Raw genomic sequence first — 12,547 nt, forward strand, 5'->3', positions numbered from 1 at the left:
CAGACTGGTCAAAGCCATGTCTCTTTTTTGTATATATTGGCTGTATGCTGTGTCCTATCCATTGCTTTCACACTGACTGGCTCTCTGTAGTGGTTTTTTCTAATAAGCCTCATCCAAGCACTGTATGCTGCAGCCAAATAACCTGGGGCAGAGGGCAGGTTATCACCTTCTGCTCCCTCCGTCACACATGGCAACGTGACACATGCCAGCTAGAAGCGATTTGCTCCAGGAAGTGTCTAGAAGGAGATCCCAATGTTGATGAAGTGATGTGTAAATGCTTGGCTGGTGGATGTTGCAGAGGTAGTTGCGGACATTCTTTCTAAGAGACAGGTGAGATCTGTCTTCAGAGAGATCCTTTCCTTTCACTCCTAGGAGGTTCTTGCTGACCCTTTTGTTTTGTTTTTCTTTTCTGAAGAAGGCCTAAGAGGCCTCCAGAAGGACAATGTCAGCGTGACTTCTGGTGATCATTTCCAGTTGGCTGAAGGCTGGCTGTGGTGGATGAGGCAAAATGAGTCAGAGGAATTTGTATGTGTTTATTTTAAATCTTTTTAGGCCACTTATTGAAATGTTTTTCCAGTGTCACAGGTCCTCTGGTTTTCTAATACCCGTCACCTAAAAAACAGGCAGTTTTTAAAACCACAAACATCCACATTTTTAACAAGCTGTTTGGGCAGGGTAAGGCGTATGGACTCTTGATGTTAATTCAGGTTGAAAACCTTTCTATTGATTTGCATAGTAGTGTCCTCCTATTCCGTAGTTCTGCCCTGTGGTTTTCAATGGTTCTATCAGAATCTGAAAGGAGCCGTAGAAATAAATTAATGGATACCTATAGTATGTCTGTATAGTGATCTGAGCACGGTTTGCTGCCTTCAGAGTTCTTCCTACCTTCCCAGTTGGAGTCCAGTATCCTAGAAGAAGTTAAATTCAAGGGAGAGTTTACCATGAAGAAAAAGCAAGGTCATTTGCCTCTGCTTTGTAATCAGAACTGACAGAAGCCCACTGAAGTGTCTCGGTGAAACACAGAAAGCAAAGGCAAGCATTCCTGGGTGCTTGTGCAAAAGTCTGAGTAAGGCTATTACTGTATCTAAATCAATCTAAGGGATTTTAAGAGTACCATTCACCATAGTTTCTAAATCCCAAACAGGAAGCACAGTTATTACTGGATAAGATTGGGCCACATTATGCCCTCAGGTCTCTGCTCCAAAGAGCTTACACTGTAAATAAAGGGGGAAGGGACAGCAGGGCAATATGTGAGACTTTTTAACTGTTGCCTATTTGCTCTGGCTGATGAAAGAGTATGGTGTTACCAACCAATCACCCCATAAAACCACATCCTCCCCTTATAGTCTTCTCTTCTGAGAGAAAGCATGGTTTAGTGCTTAAAGCATAGGACTGTGAATTGAAGTCCGTGTTTTAATCTGGGCTGCAGAGACTCCCTGTGTGATCTTGGGGTGCTTAGGGCTCCAATCTAGCACTCCCTCCTTGTACAGCCATCCCATTTAAGTCACTGGGATATCTAAGTGTGGAGTGGTTGCAGAATTGAGCCCTTATCTCTGTGTACCTCAGTTTCCTCATCTATAAAATGGGGGTAATAGGTAAGTATTATTCACACAGGGGTCATTGGGAGGGGTATTTCAAGCATGTTTAAGTATTTTGAGATCCATGAATGGAATGTGCTGTAGGAAGTGCAAAGTATTACTAATAAACATTAGGAAAGATTCCCTCATTTTGAGCTGTATTTTATACATGTATCACAGTGGGGTCCTGGTCCCTGAGTGGGGTTTCTAGGCACTACGAAAATACAAATAGTAGTAGCATCTGTGTATCCAGAAGATTATAGATAAAAAAGAAAAGGAGTACTTGTGGCACCTTAGAGACTAACAAATTTATTTGAGCATAAGATTATAGATAGTCACTCTTGGGAAATGGCAAAAGCTCCAGTGCTTGAGCCCCATAAAACAAGACTGGACAAAGAACTGGAGAACATGCTACAGAAACCTATCCTACAACAGTTCCCTGCATAAGGACAAGATGGGACCTAATCACTCTCTTTTATTTCTATTCTTTAGTGACAGTACAGAAATAAAGCAACTGACCTTTTTTCCACTCACAAGTGAAGTCTGAGAATAAAGGATGACACAGCTTTAAAAACCTTCTGTAGAACATTTATGTAAGAAATTAAGGTCAGTCTAATCTAGCAATGGTCCATCTAAGGCACATGAGCAAATCTAATGAGACAGGCAGGACCAGTAATGTGTGTTTAGAGAAACAATGACACAGACATTGCTCAAAGACATGCTAGTTTAAAAAAGAAGGAAGAGACGATTTGACATGACAGTTAGCCATCGGTAAGATGATCAAGAGTTTTAAGACTTATGTCATTGGACAATAGTAGGAAGAATTAAAGAAAATGAACATGAATGTTCTCTTTGACACTATTGTATGTATTATCTAGTGTGAGGACAGCTACAAAGGTTTAACATCCCCAATGACATCAGGAAGGCTTCAGAGAGGTTGATTTGAACCCTTCCATCCCCCCTCCCCCCCACTCCAGGTTGTATAGCTTGTCACATGCTTTCTTTCTCTGTTGTGGGAGAGTGGGGAAGATTAGCCAGGAGTGAAAGATACAGGGAGATAAACTGTGTTTCTGGAAAGAAAAAGCATGTTGAAACTGTTGGGATTTTGTGGTTCCCACTAACAACCAAATGAGGCAGATGTTGGGCAGAATCAAGGGTCTTCGATTCAATTCAACAAGACTTTATTCAATGTGCACAAAGGGAGAGCCCCGGTACAAAAATCAGCCAGAGACTCTCCAGCAAGCAGCCCCCCCCCATTGCTATTTTATAGCCCGTGGCAGTTGCATAACAAGTTACATAACACAAACCTCTAACCAATCATATTTAACCTTTCTATATATTCATTTGTTCATCACATGCTTACACTTCTCCACTCCACATGTTGAGCCCCTCCCTTTGGCCTTTTCTAGAATGTTCCTAGGGTGGTGAGCCACATCATGCTTTTTTATGCATAAGTACTTTCTAAATCACATTTTGTTTAAAATGAACATAAGCAGACCCTTCAAAACTGTCTGCTAAGTAATATCCAGGGGAAAAGAACACTTAGAATCTAGATATCTCTCTTCCTGTAACCAATTTGTATAAGAGGGAATTAAGATCCCAGTTAGAAATAACATTTATGCCAATTCTGTAGTGTTCTTATTATTGATTAGTTGTATTAACATAGTGCTTAGGGGTCCTAGTCATAGATCAGGACCCAATTGCAGTGGGTGCTATACAAACAGAATAAAAAGATGGTCCCTGCCCCAAGAGCTTTCTCATCCTGTATCTCAGATATCTGTTCCAGGCTTTATTGCTTTGGGTTCAGGTTTATTACCTGGTTTACTAATAACCTTTCTAGTTATCTTTTTGAACAAAAATATCCAAGGTGTTATTTGGAGGAAAATTCTGTAAAGCGTATTCTACCTTGTCTCTATGGTGACCCTTCGTTCAGCAAATGTACATGATATTTTACAGAGGCTAGAGATGACAGTATTAAAACTGTCCCAGCACACATGGGTGTCTTTGTAAAACATAGAATGGATTTTTGCGTACAGCCCCTTCAGTTGTTCCAAAGTTCTGGTCAGGCATATGCAGGAGATCCAGCCATCTAGGAGACTTTTCTTCACAGCCTCATTTTGGGCCTCAGTACATTTTACCTCTTCTCTGCACATAGTAACCACCTCAGCCTTAAATTTTTTTTAAGACAGTTAAATGGGAGGGAAAGCTTGGTGCAGAGAATCTTGCTCAGTCCAGGTCCTAAGTGAGAAGACCAGGGGGAAAACCTCCATACACACACCAAGGGATATACAGAGAGACCTTAACTAGTCATTTCTTGGTTTTCGGACGTGTGAGTCTGTGGTTGTGAAGTCCCCAATAATGGAAGGGTACCAGAGGCAGAAGGCACTGATGTGTGGCAAACAAAACTCCACCTTAACAAAGTTTAATCCAGCAATAGCCTCTGGCTTTCTTCCCCCAATCCCAAATAGGCTAGGGAAAATACTAATTCTATTAATGCTGTAAATTTGTTCTCTACAATTTGTCTGAGGCTGAAATTTGAACAGCAGGATGCTGAGCGTCCACTGGTTTATATAGTGGTGAAACAGACAAATCTTCTAATGGATATGATGAAACCAAAGACTGGAGGGTGTCCTGAAAGAACAGGGTTATGCTGAGACCATGAGGATTCTTACCTGAAATGCCTATAAGTTTTACATAGAGGAGGTTGAAGCTGTGTGTCCTTGGGTGAGTCACTGTTTCCCTTCCCAATCTTTGTCTATGTCGCCTATTGAGAATGTGAGCTCTGGAGAGCAGCGACTGACTTACAACATTTTACAGTTTCTAGCATATTGGGACTCTGATCTTGTTTGAAGCCTGTAGGTGTTACTGTTATACAAATAACTGGCCCTGTCACTATCAATGTAGGTAGGCACTGGATCACTGTGACAGGCAGGGCAGACTCAGATTGCAGTAGTCAAGCCAATGCCCATATTCAAAGCAATACATTTGTTGGACCAAAATTCCATAGCAACTCAGAGGAGCAGATCTTAGAGATGAATGGAAGGGCTAGCATGTAAAAGCAAAGCTGGCTGGGATGGAGAAACTGTTCTCTACTGGGATACTGGAGATTATGGGGGCTGTTGGCAACTACATTACAGAATTATGATAAAACCAGGTGAATTCTCACCTGTAATTAGTGTGTTACTGATCAGATAAATATGTTCCCTAGGAGTAAGCCAAGAGCAAACAACACAATGGCAGCCAAGAGCAGCAGTCAGTCAATCTGTAGAAAATGAGACAGTTTTATGAGTTAAACCTTAGTAAGGAAGAATATCAGCCCTGCCATTTAAGGACAAGCAGATGAAATATCCACTGCTGGTGACTATGGCCCCCATTCACTGTCAGAAAGACTGAAGCCAAGGCACAGGGTCTCAGTGAGGAACATTTCCAGGTGGCAGGGGAGTTCTTTAGTGCAGCAGAAGCAAGGAAGAGGATACCTTCCTCTCTGGACAGTGGAACTTATTCTGGGGCATTCTAAATCTCTCTTCTCAGGATACAGAAGTGGCCTGGCTGAGCTCAACTAAGGAGCCCCTGAGCTCCCGCCTCAGCTCTCTAAGATGCCTCAACACGAGGTTAGTTCTCCACTTGGTCTTCCTGGAGGAATTAATCCCTCAGGACTAGGTATGTTGAATCTTAATCCCAAAAGTTTTTGTAAGAGAAAAGAACGGTCCCTGGAACTGGCCCCCAAACATGTTAAATACAAAGAGCTCAGGCCATGTGTTATCATTTAATTATAATGTACCTTAAATATGGTACCTTTCATCCTGGAGGACCCTCAGGGGCCTGAACATACTGATACAGGATGTCCAGAATTTACATTCAGAATGGATGAAATACTCAAGAATATTCCACAAAGAATTGCATTGCATTGCAGCCCAGCGGTCATGGAAATGGACCAAATCTCCAGTGTCCATGATTCTGTGGCAGTGGGATCATTTGCCTTCCATGCAAATGCAACCACCTCTTAACTAGACATTTTGGAGCAGTGACATTCCACAAAAGATTGTAGCAAAACATCAAGGGAGTGGGGAAGGCGACAGAGCAGCCTTGAAGGAGGAAGGTATGAGATAGGCAAACGGAGAACTGAGAAAGCCAAGGAAGTGGAAGAGAAGGGATCACAGCTTCACTTACACTGCACCCTGTTGGAGAGGATCCCAGCTGATTCACACAGCCTCTCAAGAAAGTTTCACATTTAATCACTAACATGAAATGCCTTCACTCTCTCTCTCCATAGTTTTAGAATTTCACTCACTTTATCAGTATGAGAAGGAACAATGCAGATATTGTCAGTAATAAAACAGTAGCCAGTCCAGATGCACTAGACTGTTTAGAAGACTACAAGTACTATAGAGAGTATTGATAGATTTTTGTATATACAAGAGAATCTGGCAAACCTTTCCAAATGTCTCAGATTGCTCAAAAGCAACCAAGGACTGCTCACACCCCCACCTCCTAGCAAGCACTGGGCAAACTAGGAGCTTTCTGGCCTTACATTCAGGTGTAAGACAAAGGCAGGTAGATGGGTTAGCCCCACTATGACATCACTGCTGCACTGTTGGGACTGCCAGGGTGGGAAGGGAATTTATCTGGGGGGGCTGGTATTTATAAATACCAAAGTGAGAGAACCCCTGAATTCTAAAATTTCCAAAGAAAATTAATAAACCAGAAAAATCTCTGGAAAACCTTAAAGGCAGAGACCCATTCCTCAGTAGCGACCCCATCATGGAAGAGGGCAAAGCAATCCTTCCTTCCCACTCTCAACCAGGATGTTTATGTAGAGAAACCCTCAGGGAGATGTTGGACCAAGACCAAGTTGATCATTCTCTCGAGAGGGCTTCTTATATTCCAAGGTTCTACAATGACTGAATTTTAATCAGCCTTTGGTGGAGGGGCTGGGGGAGGAAGACATCTTGCTGCCAATTGTGTGTGTAGCCAAACCTTCATCTCTCCACACAAGAGTGTGGGAGAGGCTGAATCAGTCTCAGCCTTGTAGCTCAGACCCATCTCCAGCTTTAATAAATTCAACTAGAATTTAAATAACCATCTCAATTATGTAAAAACCCAGGGTCAGCTACAATGGGACAGCTGCAAACTGTCTTGATATCATGAGCTGCACATATATCCTCTTCTGAAGGTGATCACTGAGGTGGGGGTGGGGATCTTGTTGTTCACAGGACAATAATCTAGGGTGTAATTCTCTGTACCTTGGGTTGTCCCTTACACTCACTTTGTGGAGGTGTAAAGTGCTACCACTCTGATTCGGTAGTGTTTCACCCTCACTATTGTACAAGGTGTAAGGCTGTGGAGAATCAGGCCCTGAGTGTTTGGTCTCTGGAGTCACAAGTCATTATTACATACACATCTCTTTTCAGCAGATGGCACTGCTCTTCTGTGTAAGAAGGAAGAACCAGATGGCTCTGGAAATACCATTATAAAATTTCACTCTGATGAATTCAAAGAAAAGAGCAAGAGACAATTCCACCTTGGTCATTTTTCTTTAGAGGCTTCACAGTCCCCACTTCCTAAGAATGGGATTGATTCAAACTCCTGAACATTGAAAGACAGTCCCAGGAACTCCAGAAAAGGTTGAGATGACTCTCAAACTGCCCAGCACTGACATCTCTCTGCTGGAAATGTCAAATCTGCTCTCCTCTCTACTTGGGTAGCAGCCTGTGCTTAGACACTGAGCTTCATATTGTTTTGCATCAAATTCTAGTTGGAGATAACTCTCATTTTGGAGAGGACACTAAAGAAAGATGCACTCACACCGCCTGCATGCAAAGGAAAATAAGTCCCAATTTCCTGTAGTAATTCAGCACATTCTCTGTGTGTTATCACTACTACAACTATGATTGCCATCCTTGTCTCTCTTGTACTTAGATCACAAATAATCTTAAATGACTTTGCCCCTGTATATATTGTGCACTTCTGCCTCCTATTATGTTATTATCCTTGTTTCAATCGTCATCTACATTTGAGATGAATTCTAGGCTTAGTTCATTTTCAGGCTCTTTTGGTTCTTCATTATTTTCTTGACATTTTCTGGAAAGAGTCTGGCTCTATTATTTGCTGCCATATCTGGAATAATTTTTGGAAGGTACGTTAATGTGCCATTAATTCCATGAGTGTTTTCCTTTCACAAGTGCTTGTTTTTATGCATTGGTTTTTGAGGCACCTTCCCACATGAATGCTTGGCTTTATGCAAATCCAGAGCCTACCCTTTCACTTACTGAAATGCCAGGAGCCCTCAGTTCCAGCTGATATCATTGGGAGCTTTGTAGAATTAGGATTCTGAATCTGTTTACCCTGATGCGAGTTTTTTTTTTCTTTTGCAGCTTCATGGCTCACTCCATTTCCGTTGCATCTGTGTCACAGCTAGCAAACAAATGGTTTTCTAGGCAAATGTAGCTCCAAATATGTATTGTACTGAATTATCCTACTTTCCCAGAATTGTAAATTCTAATAGCATTACTGTGTATCATCTTTTGGGTCACAGTCATGGTTTCAGAGGATCTTTCTTTGCTTGTTTCAAATGAAGGGAGGAGTTAAATGTTCCACACTGTTGAAACTAGAAAAAAAAAAAGCATAAAAACAAGGGTGAGCTATGATATTCAGTAAAGCGCATACCTCTAATTACAATACACTTTTTATTAGATGCTCTCCTGCCTTGTGACATGAAGCAACCCAGTTTTTCCACCTCTGTCTAGTGCCACATTTTTGCTCCACTGTGTCTGTGAACATGACAGTGACATTTCTCTCAATGGTCTTGTGTCATCTGTTGTCCTCTTTTCCATCTTCCACCAACTGATACCCAGTTAAGGGCTTTTCTAGGAATACTTTTTTGACATCCATACAACATACCCAAACTACTTCAGCCTTCTTTTTCGGATCATTATCCCTACAGTCTGTTGGCCAGTCCTAACACATCAGCATTAGTTACCATTTCCCACCTGCAGATTCCAAGTCTTCTCTGCAAGCATCTCTGATGGAATGCCCATGCGTTACATTTCCTATTGCGGGTGTCTAGCATTGGCCAAGTTTCGGAAGCATGTAACAATGTGCGGATCTCAATAATATTGTGAAACTTTATTTTGGTGGTTGTATGAGTCTCATTTTTCCAGATATTTGCCAGTATTGAAACTACATGAGCTGAAGTGGAGATCTTCTGGTACCAGCACATATTTTATCTGTGCAACTGCAAGGTTATTGTTTAGACACATGCACATTTGGGTTTATCTGGTCACTTTTCCTTCAACTCAGTTACTCACCAGTCAAAAAATGATGAAGGGCTGAGTCAGCTCTGCTGGGGTACAAACCTAGACTCCTAGGGAGTCTAAGTGTTTCAAGCCTGATGCTTAGACTCTGAACCCCTTCCCCATCTCCAAACATCTGTCTGATGTATTCCCTTTTGCCTTCAGTCTCTCCCTCAAATAGACTCCCTCCCTGGCTGTGACCTAGATTGTGTTCCCATAATATTATTAGCTAATGGTTTCTCATGACATTTCAGCAGAAACTAATCTAGAGCCTAACCTGTGGCCAGACTGACCTTGGTTTTCACTCATCCCCCAGCTCCTTCATCTGTGCATGGGTGATTCTATTTCTGCCTTGCATGTGAGTCTGTCTTTGAACAACAGACAACTAATTACGTCTTCTTAGAGACAGACTCACGTACAAGGCAGAAATCGTGGAGATGAGCCATAATATTCATAGGTCCTTTCTTTCTCCAAGATCATATCTGCCACTGGCTGCAGAGCCATAGATGTATACATGGCTCTTCCAGATTTCCAGAATTTTAAAACATAAATATTGAACCTGCAAGTAGAAAATAAAAATCACAAATACCTGAAAAAACATTACATAGATTGTTAATCATGCCTCAGCAATTATGTACCCCAGTTTTACTATGCTAACCAATATGTCAATCCAACCATGTATTCTGTGTGGAATGACATATAGTCAATAATGAACCAACCATGCAGAATACAAGATACATGCATTAGTCTCTTCCTCTGGGTTACTTGATGATGATATGGTGGGGAAAAAACATATAGAAAGAGCCTCAGATTATAAAACCATTTTAACCTGATGCAGTCTGTTAGATTTATTCATGGAAATAATGATCTTGAAACAGCCTTTTGGGAAAAATGTGCAGGTATTTAACACAGCTAAATATACTACTTATGCACAGCTATAAGCCACACCTAACATGACTGGCAACTTGTGCTTTTTGTTTATTCATTTCTCCCAACCAACCCCTCTCCTCACCTATCTAGCGTCCCTCCGAATCAGCTCTGCCACAGTGAGCCTAAAGCCTTTCCTCCCAGCCCTCCACAGCAGTCATTCCCCTCCTTTAGAGGATGAGCAGAGACTCCTGACATCAGAATTTTCAGTTTGCAAAGTCTCAGATCCTTAATCTCATCAGAAAATAGCTCAATTAAAGACTTGCTGGTACATCCAGGCTCACAAGGGCTATCACCCCATTCCTTGAACCTCTCCAGAGAGAATAGTGTTGAACATGGATTTGGAAAACAGAGCTCCTACCCATGAGTTAGTAAAGAGAAACATTTCTGTTCACCCTACTCCAGGCAGTTCTGCAGGTACATACAAATTCAAAGGTATGTGACACCTCCAAGAGCACCCACAAAAGGTGTATGTTAGTACTATAAAGAAAAAACTAGCATCCAGATCATCTACTTGTGAGTTCATTGAGTTTACTGCTACAGAGTAACTTATTCTAGGAGAAAGCTCAATGCAACTCACTAAAGCTAAGGCACAGGGAAACCAGGCGGGGCGGGGGGAGGGGCAGGGGAGCAGAAGCGGTGAGCTTCCTTCCAGGGACATCTGACCATTGACTCTCCTGGGACCAGGGTTTTCAGGTCATTTCATTACAACCAATAGGCTGTAGAGAAGGGAATCCTCACTTGGTGCAGCAGTGTCTTAATCACACCTTTTGGGACTTAAATGTTGGTAGGTATTGATTGAGGTAGGACTGGGTAGAGAAAAGGTCACAGCTGCCCTCATCTTTCATATGGGGGTTGAGGTCCATAGAGACCACAGATTCTAGCATGCAATGTTCCATATTGATTCACATGGCCTGGCAATTAAAGAGCTCCAATTATTGCTTTAGGCCATTTGCTTTCCACTGCATGAAGTGGATCAGGCCTGGCTAGCCAGCCTGGCCACGCAGAAAGATGGATGCACTCAGCCATACCTTCAGATTAAAGCTGAGCATGGATCCATTCCAGGCAAATTAGGTGCTGTCCTCAGACTCCAAACAATCGCATAGAATGGGCCAGGTTTGGGCACCTCTGGATTAAGCCAGATCTGTTGAATCCAATAAAGTGAAAGTGGTGTGGAATGGGCCAGAGTCCCAGCTCTACATGAAACGTTGAGAAAGGAGGCACTGAAATAGTGGGGATGACGAAACTGGTTGTCTCATTGTTGGTTGCAGTTTAGTGCATGGCTGGGGAGGAGTATTTATAAGATACTGATTGCTCAGCAAGCTCTGTGAGGAATGGACCATTTTCCCTACTACAGAAATTATTGTTTCAGGAGAGCCACAACCTGTGCTAGATTTGCAGTGACTGGAAGCTTTGGAAATTCACATGCACCCATCAGTTCTGTGGCTCAAAACATATTCTAGTTTCCCCAACCAGGAAATGTACATGTTTCATATAAGCAGACAGGATTTCTCCCCTGCTCCAAAATATACACTGCTACCCCCACTGTCTTGCAAGGAGGTTTGTTTTCTCAACAAGAGACAGCAAACAATAAAATAGTCTTAACTCAGTCCTTACTTTCAAATTTCCACCCAGCTCAGGAGCTTCTAGCATGTTCCTAACTTCCTCTCCAAGGCAGCAACCTCAGGGCTGTGTCCTGGAGTATCTAGCCCACTTCTTGAGAAGACAAGACCCGACCCACCCCACCCCACCCTGGCTTTCCCTCCTACACCTACCACCCATTTCACTCTATCTCTCCTCTTCCCACCCCCCAGCAGCCTTTTATAGGCCTAGGTGTTGCCCAGCCCTTTTTAATTGGTTGGATTGGACACACCTGTTCTGGTCCAGGGCAGCTAGGCCTAGTCTATGAACAGGGACCAGCTAACCTATGACATTTTCCTTCCTCTATTTTCTGTGGTTTGTATTATTCACTGAATATCTGACAACACTCTTTTTACCTCAGCTCTGAGACTTTTCTATGGCTTCCCCTCAACTCTAGGAATTTCAGAAATAAATCACCCTATTGCCCAAACAATCTGAAGAGAAAAACTAATCCTTTGTTTTCATAGTTATATTCTCAGTAATAGTTATGATTACTCATTTTATCGTGGTCACAGATGACCGGACAACTGAACAAGACATCCAGATTCCAAGTATTTCCAGAAACAATAGTGTACTGTACTTCATCACATGCTACGGACAATACAAAGTCTGTGTGGCAGGTTTCTTGCAGACTCCAGTCAATGCCTTCTGGCTACTGTTGCCACATCCAGAATTGGAGGAGAGCATTTATTATGCTAACATAAGGCAAATATTGTTATTAAAGTCATACACACTTAGCACATTATATTATTTATGTATTTATTTATTTATTTGTATTACCCCATAGCACTTAGGATTGTTTGTTAATTTTATATGCAATGTTGTTGTAGCTGAGTGGGTCCTAGGATATTGGAGAGACAAGGTGAGTGAGGCAATATCTTTGATTGGATCAATCTCTGATGGTGAGAGAGATGAGCTTTCGACCTGTACAGAGATCAAGAAGAGCTCTGTGTAGCTTGAATAGAGATGGATTCTTAACAGACAGACACCTCCCCCCGCATAATATAATGGTCTCATTGTGCAACACTTACTCACTTTGAGTAGCACTTAAGCAAGTTGCCCTAATGTCTTCTGTGGGACTTCTTGTGTGAATAAGTACTACTCATTGTA

The 12,547-nt window shown here is 42.1% G+C and overlaps 1 long non-coding RNA gene across 1 annotated transcript; it reads right to left on the bottom strand.

Moving 5' to 3' along the window:
• Positions 1 to 6,722: 6,722 nt before the first annotated feature.
• Positions 6,723 to 11,594, bottom strand: LOC122456137. The gene is made up of 2 exons (XR_006274822.1): positions 11,414 to 11,594; positions 6,723 to 8,184 (listed from the first exon to the last, which is right to left on the bottom strand). It is a non-coding gene; the product is annotated as an uncharacterized LOC122456137 (long non-coding RNA).
• Positions 11,595 to 12,547: the final 953 nt, after the last annotated feature.

The sequence above is a fragment of the Dermochelys coriacea genome, chromosome 10 (assembly GCF_009764565.3).
Source record: "Dermochelys coriacea isolate rDerCor1 chromosome 10, rDerCor1.pri.v4, whole genome shotgun sequence".
NCBI lineage: Eukaryota > Metazoa > Chordata > Testudines > Dermochelyidae > Dermochelys > Dermochelys coriacea.